Source organism: Mauremys mutica, chromosome 4 (genome assembly GCF_020497125.1).
Source record: "Mauremys mutica isolate MM-2020 ecotype Southern chromosome 4, ASM2049712v1, whole genome shotgun sequence".
Classification (NCBI taxonomy): Eukaryota; Metazoa; Chordata; order Testudines; family Geoemydidae; genus Mauremys; species Mauremys mutica.
Genome location: NC_059075.1, coordinates 108,087,112 through 108,111,494, shown reverse-complemented (window position 1 = coordinate 108,111,494; position 24,383 = coordinate 108,087,112). Strand labels below are relative to the sequence as shown.

The window sequence follows — 24,383 nt, the reverse complement described above, 5'->3', positions numbered from 1 at the left end:
CTGAACACCCCGGTCTATGTCTGACCGTAGCTTTGTCCAGAGTGGAATATCATCTGGTGGGGTGTGTGTGTGTGTGTTTGAAGGGCTTAGAGCAATGGTTCCCAAACTGGGGTTCATGAACCCCTGGGGGGTTTGCAAAATATTACGGGGGGTTCTTGGGAAAAAATTCACTAGTGGCAGACAGAGCTGTCCCTAGGGACCCCAGCACAGGAGCCCCTGGACTTCCAAGAGCTAAGCAGATTAAAGCAAGCCTCTCTATCACACTGAGGAGATTTAAACTTCAAGACTCCTTATAAGAAATGGAAAGGGAGGTGGATATTTTTTGCTGTTTTTAAAATTAAATAGGCAGATAGTATTGTTTTTAAAATATTATGAAGAACAAGTTTAAGCTTTATGTTGTTTGCCTGGCCTGCTCAAGACCTGAATGCTTCTGTAGGAGGAACTCTTCGAGTTGGCTTCTTAAATACCTTCATACTGTCTCACATCTCATACTCCTTGATGAAACATAGGAGCCTTGTCTTATAACAGGCTTATTCAAAGTGACACAAGCTACAAAAGTGAGATCTTGGAAGAGTGTTGCCATTTTCATAATGTAATAAAAATACTGTAATGATAAATAATAATAATAAATAGTGTGTAATAAGCATGTCATAAAAACAAATTTTATATTTCCAAGATCACTGCTTTTATAATTTATACTCAGATAAAGGAGAAAATCCCTGGAAATATTCATTTTTAGGAGGGGGTTCGCGAGACTTGACATTTTAACAGGTTGTTAAAGTTTGGGAACCACTGGCTTAGAGTAACAGAGAGAGACTTGGAAATTGGGGAAAGTGAGATAGGAGAATGAGAGGTGTGTAGGAGGGAGTAGGAATTCTTTGGATTGGGAAGAGGAAGATAAGTAGATGTTCAAAAAACTGGTGACCTTAGATGTACTTTTGGCTGCTTATCCAAACAGAAGTAAAACTCTCTAACTAGTGCTGGTAGAAAAACGGATAAAATTTTCATGAAAATGTCATCCCTTTTTTTCCATCTAATTTCAAATGTCGCTGACATTTTGAATTTCAATTTTCAACTTGTAGCTGTAGCTTTTTGAAAAAATGGTGAAAATTTTCATGATAATTTTATTGGTTTTCCATTGAAATTTAGAAATGATTAATTTTGAAAATTTCACCAAATCCTATTCTGAACTTTTGTTTGTTCCATATATCTATTTTACCACTTGAGGTATAGTGAATTCATTAGACAAAATGCCATGTCTCTCTAGCCCTAAAGAACACTATCTGCTCTTCCTTCTACTTTGCATCATACAGATCCATCTGGGACCTCCAAGATCCGTTAGAACTAGGCAAGTAGAACATTTACCGCACCTAGGTGGAAGAGAAGGGTTTGACTAACTGGTAGTTGCCAAATGGCCCAACCAGTTGTAGAAAACTAATTGTTAAATATCATGTCCTCTATACCTGAGATCCACAGCCCTCTGAATTTAATGGAAGTCTTTCCACTGGCTTCAGTGGGGTTTGGATTAGGCTCTGAAATATGTATATAATTAAAAATGCCAACTGATGGGGAAGAAGAGGCGAAAGTACAGATTGGTGGTGCTTATATTTTATTTGTTTAATGTTTCCTGCATTTTGCCAACTGAGAAGAGGAACCTGGCTGCTGATCTGCAACCACGAAGGGTAATTAATCTCAGCTCTGGCTGGTTTAAATTCTGGCCAGATGAACAGGGGAAAGATTATACATAGTTCTTAATACTGGGCACTCCCCAAACCAGCCAATAGAAATGGGTCTACTGCTACCTAGCTGAGCTTTGCCTGGAATAAGAGGAGCAAGATGACCCTCGATATTTTGCCAACTTCCTGCCTGCAGAAAAACTCAATTTGCTGAATTGGAACCTTTTCTACACCATTATTGCAGTGTTTTGTCAAAAGGTCTTAGCACTTTCCCATTACTTCACATTTTTATGTTAATGATACCTCTGGCCTTTTTGGAAGTTTCTGATGGACAAATGTGTTGGTCTTATTAGCAGACTTCTGCCCCCTTTTTTGTGAAGGACATCTTCATTAGAGAACTGCATGTGATGGAAATCAGCACGTTTTATGCAATTATGTGACAAACCCATTGAATAATTTTATAAGAAAGGTCTTACACTCAATTCTGGATATCACTTGACTCTCCCCTGTCCCACTGCCTACCCTTTGATTCCTCACCCCCAGTGACAAATGCCTAAACTTTAATAGATGCAATTTACAATTGTCTCCTTGAGCGTAATAAATTTCTCCATCACACCCTGAACAAATATGCTTTTTTATTTGTTCTTCTGAACCTTCTGTTGAACAATCAGTTCTCTCCCAACTGCCATGTTTCTATTTGAATCAAAGACAGATTCTTGTGAAAATAGGGGGGTGGGGAGGGAGGTTGTTTGTTTGTTTGTTCGTTTGTTCTTTTTTTTATTTCCTAGAAATGCTGAGATTTGGCTGCCCCTGAGGACTTTCCTACTGGAGTAGGTTTTAAAGGCAAAGCTGGGTGGCCCATTCATTTTCAACTTTAACTGCTTCATTGTTGGCACAGCAAATCTACCCCTCCCTGCACCCCACCCTCGGCGAGGGGGAAAAAAAAGTCCTATGCATCTCTCACTGTATTTGGCACACCGGGCCTGAACTAGTAACTTAGGTACAAGTGATCATCATTTGATAAAAAGTGCAAGCAAAATAAAGTCCAGACGAGTAATATATATTCTTGGCACTTTAAAAGGGCCAATTTCACAGAACTGTGAAAATAATTATCATCCAAATCATCTGGGAGGAAGAAATTCATCAGAAAAAAAGTGAATGATAATTGGGAATTGTTTAAGAACACTTTACTAGATGACCAAAAAGCAACAATAAAGGAAGAAGGCCGTATTGGTTAAAAAACTGACCTGGTTTAGAGAGGAAGGGTTTGTCTACACTACCGCGTGGGTCAATCTAAGCTATGCAAGTTCAGCTATGTGAATAGCGTAGCTAAAGTCGACGTACTTAGCGCTACTTACTGCAATGTCTTCAGTGCGGTAAGTCGACAGCTGACGCGCTCCTGTCGACTCCACTTGCGCTTCTTGTTCTGGTGGAGTACCGGAGTCAATAGGAGAGTGCTCAGCAGTCGAGTATAGACGCGATAAATCGACCCCCACTGGATCAATCGCTGCCCACCGATCCGGAAGGTAGTGTAGACAAGCCCGAAGTAAAGGCAGCTATAAAAAATTAAAAAATAATATATATAACAAATGGAAGAAAAGGAAAGTTGATACTAATGAATATAAATCAAAAGATAGGAGTTGTAGAAAATTGATAAAGGAAGCAAAGAGATAAAGGAGAAATCTATGCCCAGCAAAGTTCAGGATAGTAAGAAGAATTTTTTTTAAGTATATTAGGTAAAAAAAAATCCTGAAAATAGTCTTGGTGCATTACTAGATGGAAATGGTAGAATTATCAATAATAATGCAGAAAAGGCAGAAATGTACAATAAATATTTCTGTTCTGTATTTTGGAAGAAAAACAGATGATATGTCATATATGATAACACTCTTTCCATTCCACTTGATATCACAAAAGAATGTTAAACAGCAGCTACCTAAGTTAGACATTAAAAAATCAGCAGGTTTCGATAACTTACATCCAATGTTTTCGAAGAGCTCCCTTGACCATTAATGTTGTTTTTCAACTAGTCTTGGAACACTAGGGTAGATCCAAAAGACCGGCAAAAGCTAATGTTGTGCCAATTTTAAAAAAGGTAAATGGGATGACCTGGTAATTATAGGCCTGTCAGTCTGATATTGATCCTGGGCAATATAATGGAGCAGCTGATACAGGACTCATTTAATAAAGAATTAAAGGAGGGTAATATAATTAAAGTCAATCAGCATGGGTTTTTGGAAACTAGACCCTGTCAAACTAATATGATATCTTTTTTTGATGAGATTACAAGTTTGGTTGACAAAGGTAAGAGTTGTTGATGTAATAGACTTCTGTAAGGCACTTGACTTTGTACCACAGGACACTTTGATTACAAAACAATAATGATATAAAATTAAAATGGCACACAATAAATGGATTTTAACCTGACTAACAGATAGTTATCAAAATGTACCTGTAAATGGGACTCATCAGCAAACAGGTATGTTTCTAGTGGGGTCTCACAGGAATTGGTCTTGGCCCTATGCTCTTTAACATATTTATTAATAACCTGGAAGAAAACAAATAATGAAGCGGAATGGTCATTGATCTGGATCGCTTGGTACATTGGGCACAAGCAAACACTATGTGTTTTAATACAGCTAAATGTAAATGTACACATATAGGAACAAAGAAGGTAGGCTATACTTACATGTTGCGGGACTCTATCCTGGGAAGCAGTGACTCTGAAAAAGATTTGGGGATTGTGGTGGATAATCAGCTGAACATGACCTCCCAGTGTGATGCTGTGGCCAAAAGTCTTATGCAATCTTTGGATAAAGAGGGGAATCTTGAGTAGAAGTAAAGAGGTTATTTTACCTCTGTATTTGACACTTGTGCGATGGCTGCTGGCATATCATGTCCAGTTCTGGTTTCTACAATTCAAGAAGGATGTTAATAAATTGGAGAGGGTTCAGTGAAAAGCCCCAAGAACGATTACATGATTAGAAAAGATACTTTATATGATAGACTCAAGAAGCTGGAAGCTGAAGCTAGACGAATTCAGACTAGAAACAAGGCATACATTTTTAATAGTGAGAATAATTAATGATGATATGTCATTGAGTAGTTGCTCTTGTTCATGCTTCTTTGTTTCTCCTGCAACAGTAACCCCAAAAAAACCAAACAAAACCAAAAAAACAACCCACGGTATTCTCACAGTTTTTCATAGTGTGGACCATATCTTAGCAGACAGAATGTCTTATGGATACCTCCCTCCCACTTGCAATCATGTAGCATCTCCATGTGTACAGCATATCCCTTTATATATTAGGGCTAGTCAAGAATTATTCCATGTAATGTTTTTTTTTACTGGAGAATACCAATTCATCCAAATCAAAGCTGCAGGAAAGGGGCAGTTGTGACAAATTTCCTATTTGAAAAAAATGTTGTTTTTTTAAAAGGTTCAAAATTGTTGAATGTTTCAACATATTCTAAGCTAAAAGATTCTGGGGTTTGGATCAAAGAGACTTTTTGGTTTAAAATTTAAGTTAATTTATATTTTTAAAAATGTGTTTTAAAAAAAATTTAAAAAAGGTAAAATTGAAACAATATGTTTCAGTTGACCTGCCCCAAATTTTTTCTCAGATTTTCAGTTAGTGAAAATTTGAAGATTGAACGTTTTCTTCCCAGTTCAGGATGGAAAACATTTTTGAAAGCCAACAGTGTTGCCAACTCTTCTAATTTCATCCCAAGTCTCATGATATTTGGTGTTTTTCTTAAAGCCTCAATTCCTGGAACAAGGTTATTACTTGAACATCTCAGCTTTATTTAAAAAAAAAATTCTAGCCCTTCTGGGTGCAGAACAAAGCTTGATGAAAACCCTAAACATTATGACATTAGGAGGAAAATAAAAAGGATCCTATTCTGGCATATATTTTATAATGTAATTTAGGAGGTGGTAACATGGAAGAGAATTAGAACTATGTGATGATCACCTGGTCTCAGCAGACCATCAGTGGCTCACAGATTTCCCTGGGGGCATTACTGATATACGATATTGTAGAGAGCGTGGGCTGAATGGCAGCAGTTGTTTCTCCATCTATGGGAGAGTTCTGCCACCCCAAGTTTCCCTCCTTTAAGGGCGTCTTGTATGAGACTGGCAGCAGAAGTATCTCTCCTGAGACCAAGACGTGCTGTACACGTTTGCAGTGATGTTTGCGTTGGTGAGATATGCAGTCTAGAAACCTTAACTCAGCGTTAACAAAGTTTTGAGGTGAGGTGCGGGAGGGAATATATAAATTCAAAGAGTAAAAAGAACATGTAAGATTTATCATAACAGATCAGACTAATGGTCTGATAGCCCGGTGTCTTTAGCAGCGGCCAGTACCTAATGTGTCTGACAAGGGTTAACGTTAGAACTGTCTAGAAGATGACAATTCCATTTTGCGGCAGCTCTGGACCTTTCTTTTCATTCCACATTGAAATGAAGCCAAGACCTTTTGAATATTTTCATGAAAAGCAGAATTGTGTCATAATGTTTGGTTTTGGTTTGAAACTTGAGTTTTTCGATTCGTGAAGAGAGGTAGTGATGTGTCTCTTTTTCTAGCTTTGTGTTAGGACACCAGTCTGGGTGTTGGAAGACCCAGGTTAAGAGCAGTTTTTTTTTTCATTCCAGATGACTGAATGAAGCAGGGCAGAGATTTAAACCTGGGTCTCCCACATCTCAGGCCAGTGCAACTGGACTATAAAGCCTCAGGCTCACACTCCCTCTTCCTCCAAAACAACCTGCCGGAGGAAAACGTCATAGAAATCGATAGATCGCCACACAAAATTGCATGTAATGACAAAATGATGTTCCAACCAGCCCTAGTTAAAACTCCTCCATTTCCCACCTACTTCCTTTATCAACTCCTGCTCACACCCAACATACTCCTGTGGTCTGATTCCTCCCCCACAATATATCAGCCCTTTGGTTGAGTTCCCTGACCTGGATTGCTAGTAAGTCCCCATTCTCTGTTCCTCTCTTTATCTCCTCCCCTCCCCTGCCCCTTTTCCTCTTCCCAGAAGGGATCCCTACCTTTGTTGATATTCCAGTTGCAGGACCTCAGCAGATGAGGCCCAGGCTGGCTGCAGTGGCACATCAAGTACACTATGGTGTGAACCTAGTGATGCCACAAAGATGAGATTTGAAGACAGCATCTAGCCCAGGAAATCATGAATGTTAACAGGGCTTTGGGGGGTCAGAATGCACCTTGGATCAAGTATCTAAACCTTTAAATAGGTGCAAGTGCAGTATAAGGGTTGGGTTGAAATTCCATTTCTTATTTTTGCCCAAATTGCTCTCCAGTGCTCATAGATGCATAGGTGAAAAGTTTGTACATTTAGCCACTGCATCAACTGGCCTGCTTGTAAGAGCCATTTTGGGAAAATTATCAATGGCTATTTGTAAACTTTTCATTGAACTATACAATCAGCTTTCTCCCTTTATGTACATTAACCCCTGTTCTCACTCTCCGTTCTTGATGTTAGAGGAAGCACAGAACTGCCTTGCAGTCTTGTGAAGCATAAGACATTTCAGCAGATGGCACCCTTTCTATACACATTTATACCTATCCAGGTGTGTGTGTCTAACTGTGGTAAAGGTCACATTTCAGCATCATTCGGTGACAGGCCATGATTTTTAACCTGATTTTAATTAGACCGCTAACTTCCACTGCCAAAGAGAATAACATTAAACCCCAAAGCAAAATAAAAGTGTGATTGACCCAGCCCTTTAGCAACACAATGAAGTGAACTGCAGTCTCTCATACTGGTCTATTTTACTATGTCTGTTAAGGATGGGCAAACTGGAAATGGAAAGCATAGACTAAAGCTGCACAAAAAAAACCCCTTTTTGTTCTTTTTTTTTAATTATCCAAAAGTCTTTAAACCACTTTCAGGTTCAAGTTCCAGATGTAGGCTGGGTAGAATGGAGGTCAGATCTTGGTTTTACTCCGGGGTATATACAGTTAACAGAGATGCTGGAGTAGTTCTTACAGGTACTGCAACAGCATCATATATTCAGGAAGTCATCTGGAAGTGGATGGGGGCAGCCAGCACCAGGCCGAGGAGGGAAAGCAGGCTCAGCTCCAGATGTCAATGAACCTTGGTTGCTTTATGGTTTGCTCCAGGTGAAACGGATAGTTTTGGCTGAGTTTTGCTTTGCATTTTTGGAGTTTGGTTTTAAAACTAGAGATAAGCTGAACCAAAACCAAGGATCCAAGTTTCATGCCTCTTTAATGGGGAAAACCAGTCTCCTGGATCCAAATACTTCAAACTGGAGGGTTCAAAATTTTTAGTGACTCAAAAATACCTTCCAAACAAGCTACCATGTAATTTGCAAGAATAACCAGAGGTTATGAGGAAATACTAAGAAAATAAACAAGAGTTTGGAAAGGGATATAAACCTTCATGCTTCAGGGCATAAGTTCAACTCTAACTTGTGGGGCTTAGGAGGAAACTGTCCTTGGGGGCAGGTCACCCCATAACTGCCAAGTGAAGGGCTTCTTACACTTTCCTGTGAATCAGCTGGTACTGGCCAGGGTCAGAATCAGTCAGAACACTGGACTAGATGAAGCTCAGGTCTGATCCACTATGGCAAGTCCCAGGTTCCCATGTAACATATGTGCATTAGGTTCCCAACTTACTGCATGCTCATATTATTAGCACCTTTCTCCTCCCTTTGCATGCCCCCTCTGTGTTGTCATCTCCATATACTGTTCTTGTTTACACTATATTGTAAACTATGAACTCCTGGGGCATGGACCTATACAGGGAATAAATAATAACATAAAATAAGTCATCGTCATAAATAATAATAATAATAAATACTGTAATGATACACCATTAATACATTCAGTTAGTAATAAACTTTCCCCAAACTTTCAGGTATTTAGAATGAGTTTTTGGATTCAGACCATTATACACTTTTGTGCTGAAAACTCGAATCCCAAACCTAGATCAGGATCAAGGGATTTGGCTGGGGATCATCCATACTTAAAAAACCATAGTGGGTATGGGGTTTGGAAGCCATCCCATTAAGAATGATTGAAACCCAAGAAATTGTTTGTAGGAATTCCAGCAGAGCAGAACCACCAAGTTTCCAACAGCTCTAATGCCTTTGAGGCAGCCTAGCCATTTACTTCTTGTGTCACAGCAGCGTGGTTAGGCTCAGGGTGGAGAACAGCTCTGTAACCCCAACTGCATTGTGGATTCTTTCAGCCTCTATGAAAACCTCACTGGTCCTTGACCTATTTTGCCTTCTCAAAGCCTTTTAAAAATATCGTATGTATAGTTATTTTTCTTGTTCTCTATCTATACCATGTCTGTATACTTTATATTTGGGAGCCTTCACTCTTGGGCACTGTTTGTGAATAAATCTACTTGTTGGTCTCATAACCTTTTGGCATCTAGTGTCCCCACCAAATTATCACGCAAATGACTTGCCAAAAACATCTCTGCCCATAGCCCCTCTTTAAGCCACCTTTGTGTTTCCTTTATTCTGGGGCAATGCATGGGCCTGCCTAGCCTCTAGTGTAAGTTAGTCTCAGGTATCCTCTAAATGATGCTCTGCATCCCATGAGCCCCTGTTGGCCCTAGGAAGCAAAGAATGGATGAACTGCATGGCTCTCTGGCCATGTCCCCAATGCCAGAAGCTGGGCTAGTGTAGGGAGCTTGTGCGAGCACTTCACCAGTTGCGGTGGGGGATCCTCAGTGCAGGGGTTTTTCTTAAGTGGCTGTTTCTGCCTCATTTAAGGCCTCTTTACGCTGTGGCTCCTCTCTCTGCACCCTCTCCTCAGGAAACTCTACTTTTTCTTTTCTTCCTACAAATCCAGGTCCTGACTGCTACCACGTGGATTCTGATCATGAGAGGTGCATCTGGCTATGCTTGCTATCTTCTGGTGCAGGTCGCAGGCTTCGTAGTAGCTTGCCACCAGAGGCCAAGAGCAACGCTGCACTGTTTGAGCCAGGGCTCTGCTTTGGCCAGACCTCTGTTTTGACAACTGTGTACAACCAACAGTATTTCATTTCTTTACAGAGTACCATTTACAGAGCAACTAGCTCCATCTTTCTTTCCATCCTGGAGTAGGCATGCACCCTGAATAATATCCTGTAAGCCAGGGCATTAAGTAGCTCCCAGAAGTTCAGTATCCCACAGGGTAGGGTGACCAGACAGCAAGTGTGAAAAATCGGGACAGGGGGTGGGGGGTAATAGGAGCCCATATAAAAAAAGCCCCAAATATCGGGACTGTCCCTATAAAATCGGGACATCTGGTCACCCTACCACAGGGGCACACTATCTGCTATAGACCCTGCCACTTCCCACAAACTTGCCCATCAAGCCTTTTGTTTCCCTCCACCCCTCCCCCAGTCTGCTTTTCCTCTGGGAATTCGCCATTGCAATTGTCTCTGTGGCACCTGGGTATGTCACACCATCTTTTGGGGAGCTATATGGCCATCATACTTCTTACAAAGGCCAGCTTTTGAGTTTCTCTGCTGTACATTTCTTTAGGCTAAGAGCATTGTCCAGTGTCTTTAATTTGCCAAACTGTCACCATTGCTCCCTCTAGCCTGCTCCATCCCTGTACTCTTGATAGTCACTCCTTCTGTGGTCACTTTTTCTGCACCATCTAGCTTACATGCATTACTAGATCTATCTCCTTGGATGTCAAGTTATAGTTATCAAGGAAAGATGTACAAAACAGACTTCGCCTCTGTGCTTCACTCCCTGGGAGCAGAATAATGTTATGGTATGTGTCTGTCTTGTACTTCCCTATCTGGCAAATTCCCTTTTGGTCAACTTTCTATGTGCGCATTTGCATTTTGTCACAAAACCTTTAGGAGTCTTGCTCGCCATTGGCTTGGCAGCACTGGCTGACTTTATCTTCAGCTAATGCTTCCTTGCCTATGTCCAGGCTTCAAAAAGCCAGAGCTCTATCAGCTTTTCATATTCTGTTATATGAGCTGGAATATTGCTCCCTGACCCTGACCCATTTATTAAAGAGCTTTGCCAAGCAGTAAAGCTTGTCAGAAAATGTACCCGTTCCCCCACCCCCATGGAAAATTTTGACAAAAATTAAAAAAAAGTTTGTTTTCATAGACATTTTCATCAGAAAAGTTCAACTTTTCATCAGAAAACCAAAACTTTTATCAGAAAATCAACAATGTTTTGGTTGTGGGACAAAAACTTAAAAAAAACTTTAAAAATTTCAAGGAAGGCAGATACTGTCTGCAAAAAAAAAATCATTTGCCCCAACAACTAATTTTCCAGCAAAAAAAGTTTCAACAGAGACTTTGTGACTAGCCCTAGCAAGTGGCTCAATTCTTCTCTGGGGATTTCTGTGTTGCTAATCCCAGCACTACCACTGGACGGTCTTTGTGTTGGTGTCACTATTCTTGGCAGGATTACCTCCTAGACAACTTTGTGCTTTCAGCTCATCTAGGAGTGTGATGGGACGCACTCCCATCCCACTTGTGCAAAAGCTAACTAGCATGCCTTCACTCAGGCAGCGTCAATTAGGCACACCAGCAGAACATGTAGGGTGACCAGATGTCCCAATTTTATAGGGACAGTCCCGATTTTTGGGTCTTTTTCTTATATAGGCTCCTATTACCCCCCACGCCCTATCCCGATTTTTCACATTTGCTATCTGGTCACCCTAAGAACATGGTCCACCTGGAGAAGTGAGACTGGCCACAGAAAGTGAGGGGGAAGGGGAGTTTTCCCAGGAGAAGGGAAGCTGCCAGGGACTGCTAGTGAGCTCCAGTAGCAAGGGGAGCTCAGCCTGAGGCAGCTGCTAACCTTTTACTTCAACCCCTTCGGTCTGGGGTAGATTGACACTACGAGCTCAATATAAGCAAAGGCCTTGGAGGGCTGCTTCCAGCCAGCACCCTGCTGTGGGTCTTGGGAAGTGCCACCAGGGGCACGAGACAAGGGGACTGTAAATTGGGCTCTGAAAAGGTCTAGGAGTGACCTGAACTTCTGCCAGGAACAGTCAGATTGCCCAGGAGTAAGGGGTCCCATAGGGGCCCAGGGGCAAAAGACTCAAAAATACTATGGCTGAGCCAGAGCTGAGGATCAGCAAGATACTCCTTGTATCATGTGGCCATCTTAACATTCCTGCCTTCTGCACCATTCCGAGCGTGATATGGTGTGAAACACATCACTCCACTATTCCGTGCTTGGATGCTGGTGTTGTCCCCTGTCACCCTCTCAGATATAGTGAGGCAGCACTAATTATTGTCCTTGGCTATCAGCCAAGTCACCAGAAGTTCCTTTATCACCATGTCAGCTGATCTCAAGTCACCTGTGCCTCTCATATCCTTCTCCTATCACCTCTCAGCCTCCTTCCACCTCCTTTCTGTCTTATCCTTGTGAGAGTTGCCTTTTTATTCTGACTAAGTCCCTTGGGTGACCGATTATCAATGGCGGTCTTCAAGGATTATTTCTGAAGGTACATAGAATCATAGAATATCAGGGTTGGAAGGGACCTCAGGAGGTCATCTAGTCCAACCCCCTGCTCAAAGCAGGACCAATTCCCAACTAAATCATCCCAGCCAGGGCTTTGTCAAGCCTGACCTTAAAAACCTCTAAGGAAGGAGATTCCATCACTTCCCTAGGTAACCCATTCCAGTGCTTCACCACCCTCCTAGTGAAAAAGTTTTTCCTAATATCCAACCTAAACCTCCCTCACTGCAACTTTATGCCATTACTTCTTGTTCTGTCATCAGGTACCACTGAGGACAGTCTAGATCCATCCTCTTTGGAACCCCCTTTCAGGTAGTTGAAAGCAGCTATCAAATCCCCCCTCACTCTTCTCTTCCACAGACTAAACAATCCCAACTCCCTCAGCCTCTCCTCATAAGTCATAGGAGCAGGAGGGAATGTTACGACTTGGGTTCTTCTTTCTCTCCAGCACAAAGACTGCTGTTTTCCTCTTCAGGGCTGGAGTATAGGGGTATTGTCACCTCAGACCTTTGGTTAGACTGTTTCATTCTTCAATTGGCAATCACTGATTTTACTTGGGGCATGGCCTTGGTTAGTCTTTAGTCTGAGTGCATCATTGCTAGCCCCTCCAAAAGATGCATCCCATTCTTGACAAAGTCCTTCATTGCTATTGCTGTTGCAGAGTGCTCAGAAGCCTCAGAGGAACTGAAAGGCTTCAGAAGCTTGGAAGTCTGGCTGAGAGTGGACAGAGAAAGATGATCTCTGGGAGGGAGGGAGGGAGGCAGAGAAAGAGAGCTCCATAGCCAATCAGGATCAGGGCTTCATTGTGCTAGGTGCTGTTTGTGCACAGTCAGGAGACAGCCCTTACCCTGATGATCTTACAATGTAAAGAGTCAGGACAGACTAAGGAAGTATTATTATCCCCATTTGACAGATGGGGAACTGAGGAAGTTGCCCAAGTTCAGACAGGCAATCAGTGCAGAGCCAAGACTTGAATGCAGGTTTCCAGTCCTGTGCCTTAAACAATAGACCATCCTTCCGCGTCAATCCAAGCTCATTTCATAGTGCCATGTGGTCCCCAAGAAAGCCTTCGGCATTTGTTACCATTTCAAATACAAAGATCTAGTGCAGGGCTTTGTTTTTATCCAGGCAGCGGCGTCCATCTAGCCCAAGGGGTGAGGCATTATATTGCTTCATGCTCATTAGACAGCGCCCAGTTGTGAACGTGTGAGGAGGTGGAGGATCAGATAAAGCCTGGAAACGTGCCATATGTGGGACACGCTCAGGAAGCCCCTGGGATCACTGGAATTAAGCTTTAACATATTCTGAGCAAATATTGTCCTAGCCTGGTTCTGAGAATTCTCTGTGTGCCTTTTCTTGTGGAATCAGAGGCATGGAGCGGGCACCCAGCCAGGTGCTCTGGCTCAATACGCTGGGGCTTGGCAGCAGGCTCTTTTCAAGGATTTGGACCTATGGCTTTAGCACCCAGTATCCTCTTCTGAATTGGTCTCCAAATGTAATCCATTCATTTAATAACAACATGGCCTCTTCACAAGCTGCTGCCACTGCAAGGAAGACCTTGAAAGCCACGTTCCTGAAAAACAACACTTCTCATAGGTGTTCCAGGTAAGAGATTACCCCCTTCCTTCCACACACACTCTTTTGGATTTGTTTTGACACCCCAACGTGCAAAACTTAAAGGAAAAAAGTGCCTTTTCCCTGCTGCTGAGCTGTATGTGTTTGCTGCAGTCTGCCCACTCTATGGCATCACCATTGTCCCAGGGTGCCTGAGCCTGTTCGCGCTCCATCTCTGCTGGCCTATGGAAGATATAATGGCTCAGAAGTGGCTTAGCTCCCGGAGCTGAACTCATAGGGACAGACTGAGCATTGCAAAGGAGTGGGAATTAAGGTGTCTCTCTCTCCCTGCATGCACACACACTCATAATGAATAACACTGCCAGAGAGGGCCTCTTCACCAGCTCCTCACTGGAACCCCTACTGCAGGGGTAACTTCAAGATGGAGTGGGGGGTATAGTGAAGGTAGAAGGGGGATGGATTAAGGGCAGAGGAGGTGTGACCGGGGCAGTCTAGTGCCCAGGTGATTGTTGGTTGCAGCAACAAAGAAGGGAGGGTAGTTATGAGCACAAGTTAGGGGAGCCTAGCCTGTGCCAGTGTCTGATCCAGCCCCTGGCTGCTGCTGAATAGAGAAAGCGCAAAGCCTTCTATCTCGGTCCATGCACTGGCCATAATGCTATGCAACTCATGGATCAGTATGTGTTATCTGTCCCTGATCCACAGAGAATGGGACTCTATTAAAGCTCTCAGCAAAAGAGGCTGTCTCCTTAGCTGAAGCCATAGATGCATGTTTTTTTAGCCCTGGAGGTCCACAGTTCAATTCCTGGTGTCTGCCATAGGAAGATTTTCCTCTCCACTCCCTCTCCATGTCTTGGAGGCACTCAGCTACTGCATCATCTCCTTCCTCCTGCCTCTTCACTGGCTGGTGACATGGGGACGACTCAGGTGGTAGAATATGAAGTGAGACCAGCAGGAGGAGCAGGTGACCGACTGGGGAGTTTCTAGAGTTCTAAGCCTTTCCTTCAATAGGTGGAGCAGCACTGGCAACTGCTGGACCAAGCTGGCAACTGCTTGTCCAAGCTGGACAATCCCTTTCTGCCTCCTTGTGCAGGAAGATTTCTTCTCTCACTGATTCTCCCTGTCTTTCAGGGGGGAAAAAGAAGCTGGGGTTCTAAGTCTTCTCCAATCAGGACATCTTTTACATAAAGGATCTGCTTCCTGCCAGCACCTCTTTCACATATAGCTGAGATCTGGCCGGGCCCCATCTCCCACTTGGCAAGGTGGGAAGGGCAGGGCAGTTGTGACCTCCAGGCAGAGAACATCTGTTTCCCTCTCATATATTTTCATTCACTGTTCTCCTGCTCCTTCTGTTTCTTTCTATGGCTGTGTGGAATCAGATCATCACAACAAAATTAAACCTTTGAAAATAGATTTGTTTAATTTCAGTTTTGAAAAACTGGTCCAAAATGTCATTTTGGTTGGGTGCCATCTGTTTGCTGCTGTTGTCTGAAAAAGGGTGTCTTATTATGTCAAATTGGAACATTTAATTGCACATAAGATTGAAGAAGTGCTATTTTCAAGTGACTCTCTTGAAATTTAACGAAAATATATTTTGAAAATTCTTTCTGGGAAACCTGAGGGGGTTGGATTTTTTTTGCCACAAACAGATGCAAAATCTTGAAATTTGATTTGGAAACTGCCATTTGCTAAAAATGCCATTAAAATGGCCTGCAGCAGAATTGCAAGAAATAATTGTAAGGAAAGATCATGAAGGAAGAACATTGCCATGTTCACACAGCCTTACTTATTTTCCCCAAGTGAGGGTGCTTTGGTAGGTATTATTACATCATAAACAGGCTGAAGAATAGAACTGGCTGAACTCTGCAAAAATAGTGATGACCAATATCTCTTCAAATTCCAAACTCCACTTCCAGTCAGATATGTTCAGAGCCATGAATATTCACTCTTAGGAAACATTCTTCACATAAAATGGGTTTTGTTTGCAAAATGTTTGGGGAATAGTGGTTCTTTAGTCTAATGCCTCTATTCTGAGTGAATAAAGGTACTTTGTGGAGGAGGGTGACACAGGGCCAGGTATGCTGATTCCCCTTACACTCAGGGAAGCCCCAACTAGCAGTTTAGGTCTGCTCTAGGGCCCAAAGCAGAACTTTCTAGGTCTCAGAATGGAACCCCATGTGTAGAGAATATACAGTACCCTAGGAGTCTGTGGAAAGTGTCTGAGGCCGAGAACCAGAAGAGGCCATGGGAGCTGGTGGACTTGGGAGTTAATATGGCAGGCTTTGTGGATTGGTGAGTTAAGGCCAAAGAGCTTTATTTTTGAGCATGGTAGGGGGGTGGAATAGCTGTGAGAACAATTTTGCTCTAACTGGTCTAAGGAATGTGTCCAAACAGCTTTAGATATATTCTCCTGAGCATGCTAATTATATTCACTGTCTGTTCTAATTGGTCCTACATTGAGTTAATGGGGACTATTCGTTCCCATGGGATGTACGCTACAGTAATTCAGAATGGCTTGTTGATTGCAAGAAAAGCTTTGTTAATCATTGTCCCCGGTCTGTGTCCTTTCTCACAATCTCATGCAGAGTATCCAGAGGAGGAGTGGAGTTTGACATAAGTTACAGTGGCGCGCCATGGGCTGGATAACTTTCTCCCTTGGCAACAGATGAATGGCAAGGCCTTCCCAGCACAACATGGTGGGCAAAAATGGTGAGGAAGGTTGGTCTTGTGGTTAAGTTGTCGGCCTGGGCCTGGAGAGATTGAGCCTCATATTCCTGACTCTGCCCTAATCTACCTGTGTGAGCTTGGGCAAGTCACATGGAGCCAGTCAGCTACCCTGCACCCAAGAGGTGGGGTCAGGTGTTCAAAAGAACTCAGTTCCTATTCTGCCACCAAAAAAATTGGCAACATTTTCCAAAAAGTGCTGCAACTCCCTTTGTGACACTTATGGCCAGGTTTTCAGAGCTCAGCACCCAGTGCTCATTTATTTTGGTGCCTACTTGAGAAAGGGGCTCTTTTGAAAATCTGTCCCTTGATTTTTCTGTGCTTCAGTTCCCCCTCTGTAACAGGGCTAATAAATCCTTCCTTTCTCTCACATTTTGTCTGTCTTGTTCACTTAGATTGTAAGCTCTTTGGGGCAGACTGAAATTTTCTGTAGGGTAAATACAGCACTTAGTACAACAGGGCCCTGATAGTGGTGGAAATCTCTATGCCCCACTGCAATACAAATAATAATAATAAGCGCATGGAAGCAGGGAGTGGGGGTAGTGGAAGGTCCATAAGCTGATCCATGCAAAACCATCACACCTTCTACATTTTTAGCTCAAGACAAAAACAAGAAGGTTTTTTTTTTGCAAAGAACATATGTGAAAAAAAAATTTCATCCCCCATCAGCGAAACCAGTAGGAGGTGGGAATGTTTTCACATAGCTCTGTCCACTAATAGTTGTCTTCTGTGTTAACTACATGCTCCCACCAGTTGAGTCAAGTATATAAAATATCCCACTGGCATGCAGTTGAGATCCCACTGAGGGACTGTCTTCTTCTCTTGTGCTGGTTTGTCAAAGAGCAGGCAAACTGCAACTCAAGTTATTGCACGGTGGTAGTGGTAGTGTGATAAAATAAGGATTTAATCCAAGTTTTAGGTTAATATTCTCCTTAAAATGTTGAAGACTAAGGAAAGCAGAGCAGGGGAAGGGCCAGGGAAGAATTTTCAGATGTTTTCAATTACCCTAGGAAAAGAGGGAGGGCATCTGGTCTGGTTAGCGTAGGGGAATGGGAATGAGTTTGACAATACAGTGCTTACCTTGCTATTTTAGGAAAAGTTTATGTCAATGGCATGATCATTGATAATCACATTGTAGGGATACATGATCAAATAATAAACATTTTGATGGCTCTTTACATTTTAAAGACACTGTACAACTACTGGCCAATTAAGCTTCAAAATGGGCCTGATTCTCAGGTACTTGAAGGCCTCTTTATATGGCTTGGGTGGTGCAAAAGGACCTTAAATTGGGGGTAAACCTTAGTGTAGCACATTGCTATCCAAAGGCTCTGTCTGGCCATGTGTTATTACCCAGGTGTGGAAATTCCGGCATAGACCAGTGGCCTGATTTTCGGAGGTGCTGAGCTACCCATGTTTCTTTTTTCTTTCCCCACATTCTCAGCTCACCTCCTCTCATTATCCTTCTCCATCTCTTTGTCTTTCATCTATCCTTCTGTCCCTACCTCTCATTCTCCTCCCCTCCACCTTAACAACACTTAGTCCATCACGTTTCAAAGAACTATGCAAACCTTAACTAAAGAACCCTCCCAGAAGCTCGTTGAGGTGTATAGCTTATCCTCATTTTGCAACAGAAGATATGGAGACACAGAATCAAGAGACTTGCCTAAGGCCACAGAGGAGATCAGTGGCAGAGCTAGAATGAAAACTCAGGAGTATCTGGCTAAGTGCCCCAAAACCAGACCCATGCACAACACATGATAAAGCTTTGGTTATAGGATGTGGCACAAAGAACATCAGGAAGAGTTGTTACTCACTTGTGTAACCCACAAGGATTATTGCCCTCTAGTAGCAGGTCCACATAAAAGGCTAATGAGTCCATTGTAGGTGCCTATAATGGGATGTATTTCTTTAGCTCAATTAATAGAGGCTCATTCTTTTGGTGCTGAAGGTCCTGCTTTCATATTCCAGTATTAGCCCAAGAAGAGCTGGTTGCACATGCTCTTGAAAGATCAGTTTTTAAAATATTACTGTTCAGCCACAGCACTTATGTTTAAAGATACTACAATTTCAAGAGACCAATCATGGCCCCATCAGGTTTCTTTGGCTCCCTTCTCCTTGCTCCATTCTGCCTCTCTCTTTACTTTCTTTCCCATCCACTTTACTCTTTCTCTCATTAACAGTCCCGCAACCACCTCACTCCATTCTCTGTCCTCCACCCCTCCTCACCAGTTGTCCCAATCAGCACAAGAGGCAGCTATGTGCCTTCTAGCCTGCTCTTATCTAGTCACAGCATGTTCCCCTAAGGGAATTTTTGGCTTGGGATTTTGTGTGTGTGTATGTTTTTATATACTTTATTTTTATCAGAGAAGGGATAGAGAGTACATAATGTTTTCAGGCCATGAGATTACATAGCAGATAAGGGAGAGGCAGATGTAATACAATCACTCTAGGCCATGAAGTTTATGTTGCTAACATCGAAAACACTTGGAATGTAACAGGTAAAATTGCTTCCAACCCCTATGCAAGCACCTGATTTGTGTCAACAGATCCAGATCCAAGTTGAGATTTCAGTGTTAATGTGCTGGCAGCTAGAGGTAAAATCCGTGGCTTTCCCTCAATTTCTGTTCCTCGCCTGCTTTCTTATTTCACTTGTCCTCCATTCTTTTCTGATTCTTCTCCATCTGCTGCTACTCCTCTCTTCACCTTTTATCTCTCCATCTCTGATTTGAAGGTATGGTTCTGTGCTTGGATTCTCAACCTCTCAACTCAATTGTAATTTCCTCAGGGCAAGAATTTACTTGACATCTATAAAGTGCCATGCATGCCTATGGTGCTATAAAAATAGTAATACTATAGCAAAAATAGTATGCCCATGTTGAGGCCAAGAACTTTGCTAGATTCAAAAAGGGACTGAACATTTATATGGGTAACAGAAATATCCAGATTTATGTAGTTAATGCTAACAATATTTTTAGAAAGAGATTTAAAAAAAATCCTCTCATGCACAGGATTTAAGACCATCTCTACCTATTAGAGATTAGGATTATTCCACATCTGCCCAGTGTAGTGGCTTCGTCAACCTTCCTGTGAAGCAGCTGGTGCTGGCCAGCATCAGAGACAGGTTATTGGACTAGCTGGACCATGGGTCTGATGCAGTGTGGCCATTCTGATGTTTCTATATTCCTAGAAATAATGTGCTTACATCTGCGACAGAATTCTGTGAGTTTAAGTTTTATCCCAGGCCTCCAGGAAGTGGGCAGAGCAGCAGAGGTTCAACATGTTCTCAAGGGTTAAGGATTACTGTGTTTCCCAAATATTGTGAGATGACACATAAAATGGGACATTCCAGAGTACTCCAAACATGGTGTGCAGAGTAGCAGACATTCCCCAAACATGATATCAAACCAATACAACGTCATCTCTCATTGTGTTGTTAAGATTGCTTTGCTTTGTGAAGCAAAATCATGATGGTGTGAGGATGAGTTTGTTTTCTTGTGACAAACATAAAAATGGCCCTTACTACTTCCCATCATCTAAACTAAGTTAATATTCTTCTAAGCATGCCAGATTTTATAGTGGCTCTGACAGGACCTGATCCAGTGCCCCTTGAAGCCCTTTTGATCAGGCTGACAAGGAGAAATTGTGGTTCTACTCCACCAATATCCATCAAATGCAGTGATCAAATCTGATTGGTGTAGTAGAGATAAAGTCGCTGTAACCAAATAATGTCACAGGATCAATGTGTCTCAGTTGAAAAATATTGTCTTATCTCAGGCTCTAGCTTTTATCTAGCATCAGGAAACTGTGATCTTGGAATGACAATGTTCTTGACCCCTTAGACATTCTCTCTCTCAAATAGGCAATGTGTATTTTCCAGTCACCAAACTGGTTGATTTGCATGACATTTAAAATATATTGTATATACGAGGCATCGGCGTATTCTGTCATAAATATGTATTAACACAACCAGAAATTACATTTAGTGACAAGCATAGGTTTCATCACACCACACCCTGCCCACCAGAAACCTTAAGAGCACAGAAATATGAAGTTAAGGGGGAAATCTCTAGCATTTTTTGCTTGCCGCCTTCACATCGCCTACAATGCTATTAATAATACACTCCTGCCCTCCATAAGGCATTCACATCCAAATTGTTCACTCATACAAAATCTTAATGGTGAATTTATAGATTCAAAACATATTGTGCCACATTAGGAGTCAGCACATTCTATAATAAATTATGTTAAAAAATGAAATTAAAAGAACAGTAAGGTTGCAAAGACGTGCGCTCCAGAGTTAGGAAATACCAGACTTAAGGTTGCTCCCTTCTGTGTATGCATTATGATACAGTCTTTAATTACACGATTACATACTATTTTTTCCACAGGACTCCTGTCTTATTTAGCGAATGAGTAGTTATTCAAGATTTTTTTTTTATACTCTATATGCAGAATATAGCCCCAGGCCTTATTTTCTATACACTGGCCAAACGCTGCACGGAATTATTCATTTCCTTTTGAGCATTTCTATGGTGCGCTCACCAAACTATCAGAATACATCACAAGCACTGACACAAACATTAATTAATTTATCCTCACAACATATCTGGGAGATTAGCTGTTATAATTATCCCCACTTTACAGCTGGAGAACTGAGGCACAGAGAGATTAAGGCAAAAATTGTCAGACGTTTCTACAAATTTCGTGTGCCCAATTTGAGACATGCAGGCTTTGATTTTTCAGAACACTTCCCTTTTCAATAGCACTTTCTACGTTCCAAGAACAGCTCCCACTGACTTCAGTTACAGGTGAGCATGGTCAGCACCACTGAAAATCTAACCCTATGTATTCCGGGCACACACCAGTTGAGGCACACATGCTTAGTGGCCATGGACAAGCTTAATTCTGGCATCTCTTGTCTTCTGAGTGCTTGACCTTGAAGTCTTAATGTTCTTTTAATGTAGCTTTTTATACAATTTAGTTTAATGTAATGTGCAGTATGCACAGTTAAAAATCACAAATGAGCAGGAAGTTAAGGTTCCAACAGCAAGGTTAATTTAACCACACCACAAATCCTGTATTCTTAGAGTATATGAGAAAATAAAACAATGTGTATTAAGCTATATATTTAACCAGAAAAAAATATGTATACAAAATACTACAGCACTAGTCAAGTAACACCATGTTGGCCTCTTAGTGTTTGCATTCCCTGACTTCTCATGATTTTAACCGGGGGTGGGGTGGGGGAGCAGAGTGGACCCCTTTTGGACATTCATGTGTCCTAGGGACTGAGGGCCAGGAAAATCCATGAGACCCTTATAGAACTTCCTCTGCATATTTCCTTCAGGGGGCATCACTTGTCCACCTCTCCTTACAGAAGTATTAAGGGGCCCAGGTCACAAACCCTGTCAAATCCTCAGCATACACTGGGGTTTAGATCATCTGCTGAGACTCTCCATGCCCCTGCATGGTCCTGTTCCCATTGTGGCTCTGCTGTCCCATTGGAGTGCTCCTTGGCCTCTAAGATCACCCATTTAAAGGAGTTCCCTGGTGCACAAGGTGCCCTGAAGAAAAGTTAATACAGCTTCAAGTTATCCAGAACAAAAGTTCACCTTCTGGCAGAGACTGAGTCAGGAAAATGTCAGCCTAAAAGGTGAATCTAGCAAAGGAGCGTGTGAATTCAAAGAGTTATAGTCAGAGTGACCAACACCAGCTATAATACTTAATCAGTTCAATGAATAAGGAACCTAGCCTGAGCTCTGGGCATCTTATATCAGTTAACACACACAGCGACAATCTTTTACATTTTCACTATACTAATTCAGTCCTTCCAAATCCAATCACACAACTCTTCAGTTAGACAATGTGCCTCTATCCCCCCTCGTCCAGGAAAACTGAAAGACTGCACCTATACCCATCTCCAACATACAACCCTCGTCTTCTGTCTACAAACCCCTGGCTTCTCCAAATGCCTGTGAAAAAAGAGGCTTTACAGTGTGCCTGAAAGGTCATCTATATGGTCATGTTCTATATGTTTTCCGTCTGTAAAGAGAACATGGAAAGCGCCATGATTATATTCAGCGTTGTGAATGGGGTTCCAGCCAGGTGCTGCTGAACCTCAGGAGTTATTTGCACGGCATCTGCACTGCAAACATAGATATTCATGCTTCCCCAGCCTTGCTGGCACTGAGAGCCTTTCCACTGACTTCGATGTCTTTGGATTGGGCCCATGGCAAGTCCAACTTCCCTCACCACACCTGCAGCATGAGCCCTGCCTTTTGCCGCAACATGAGACCTACCTCACCCATGATGCAAGACCTGCCTCCTCCTCCAGCATAAGTCCCACTTTCCCCCCCTCACCCGCAGCAGGAGCCCCGCCTCCGCACCTTCATATTGTGATTCCCACCTCTCTGATCTCACCTGTGCTCACTTGCAACACCGACAGCTTCGCACCAGCAGCAAAAGCTCCAACTTCCCCACTGAGAAGATTTTTCCTTTCAGTCTGCTGCTATATTGACTGAGCTCTCAGGGACAGCATCGAGCATACAGAGAGTGTCTAATCTGGAGAATGTCCTCTGACATCACTATGATCAATATTCCATGGGGATAATTACACTATCCTACCTTTAAGACCTTGGAGGCCCCCAGATCAGATGAAAGGGACAGGGAGTGCAAACTCTTATTATTTACTACTGCTATTAATGGAGTGGGAGGTGGGTGATACAGCAGAGCTTCTCATGCCAACAGCAGCCTACTTTAACTACCCCAATTCACTCACCTATGGTGCTTGTGAGTCTTCTGCTACAGTTGTGTTTCATACAGAAAGTGAATGTTTTGCAGCATAGTCTGTTCCAATGTCTACTGTCCTTTCTCTTCCCACATCCTCACCCCGGTGTTGATTTGTTCAGCTGCAGAAAAAAATCAGGTTCAAAGGTCACAGAAAGGACAGTGAAGCCAAGGTCTCACAACAGGCCTATCTCCCTATCTCTGCACTGTGTAACAGCCTGGAGGAGACCTTCTCGTTTGCTTAAACAGTGATACTGTCTCAGAGGTCAAGCCCCCAAGCCCATGCCCCAGCTGCCTGGGGCACTTGGGTATTAACTGGAGAAACCAATGGGTTGCCTTGAATATAATCAGTGCATTATTAATGAAAATACTATTACATTCAGAGAGGAAAATATCTATTTGAGCAAGGACTAACAAAACATGACACTCTTTGGTACAGTGAGTAGTTACTCTGCTCAAGAGAGGGATGGACCTGGAATAGTATGTACAGGTCTGTACTGGCAGAGCCCCGTAAGGAGGCCCAGAGCTGGAGATGGAGGGGTGCTGCAGGTCAGCGTTGAGGTCTAAGGGGGTATTTGTTTTTGCATGCCTCTCTTGGCCGCGGGGTAACACCAGCACCATAATATCTTGAGAAATAAATTCCCTTCAGTGAGGTGGTCAGAGAAAGAGTTGATCTGTTAAGATGGCCAGCCTGTGATAGGTGCACAAGAAAGATGGAATGAGAACACGAGAAAGAGGAAAGGGGGTAAGCTAGCGGAAAGAAAGAATGAAAAACGGAGATAAGAGGGAGATTAAGAAAAAGTGACAGGGAGATACATCTTGAGAGAAAAATAAATATCTAACTGCCCTTTCCCCATAAACGATAGTATTTGAGTACCTTTCATGCATCCTGTGAGAAAGAGCTATTGTTCCCATTTGATGGGGCCGGAGTTAAGGGGTAGCAAGCTGGGCGTTTGCCTGGGGCCCATATCACAGGGAGCCCTGTGAAGCTAAGTTGCTTAGGCTTTGGCTTCAGCCCCGGGTGGCGGGGCCCAGGGTCCCGGGCTTCAGCCCTGTGCAGCGGGGCTTCGGCTTTCTGCCCTGGGCATCAGTGAGTCTAATGCTGGTCCTGCTTGGGGGACCCCGTGAAACCTACT

The 24,383-nt window shown here is 42.7% G+C and overlaps 2 long non-coding RNA genes across 5 annotated transcripts in view; one reads left to right on the top strand and one right to left on the bottom strand.

Moving 5' to 3' along the window:
- Nucleotides 1-4,082: 4,082 nt before the first annotated feature.
- On the bottom strand, nucleotides 4,083-22,962 carry LOC123369275. Of its 3 annotated transcripts, XR_006578976.1 has the most exons (4): nucleotides 22,882-22,962; nucleotides 8,342-8,460; nucleotides 6,733-6,817; nucleotides 4,083-4,588 (listed from the first exon to the last, which is right to left on the bottom strand). It is a non-coding gene; the product is annotated as an uncharacterized LOC123369275 (long non-coding RNA). The 3 variants fall into 3 exon arrangements; XR_006578977.1 differs by lacking the exon at nucleotides 22,882-22,962 and having other exon boundaries at nucleotides 4,083-6,440; nucleotides 8,342-8,574; XR_006578975.1 differs by lacking the exon at nucleotides 22,882-22,962 and having other exon boundaries at nucleotides 8,342-8,574.
- LOC123369276 overlaps nucleotides 12,995-24,383 on the top strand; it is a 42,650-nt gene continuing 31,261 nt past the window's right edge. For both annotated transcript variants that reach the window (XR_006578979.1, XR_006578978.1), the window contains exon 1: nucleotides 12,995-13,767. This is a non-coding gene — a long non-coding RNA (uncharacterized LOC123369276). The remainder of the gene's footprint in view (nucleotides 13,768-24,383) is intronic.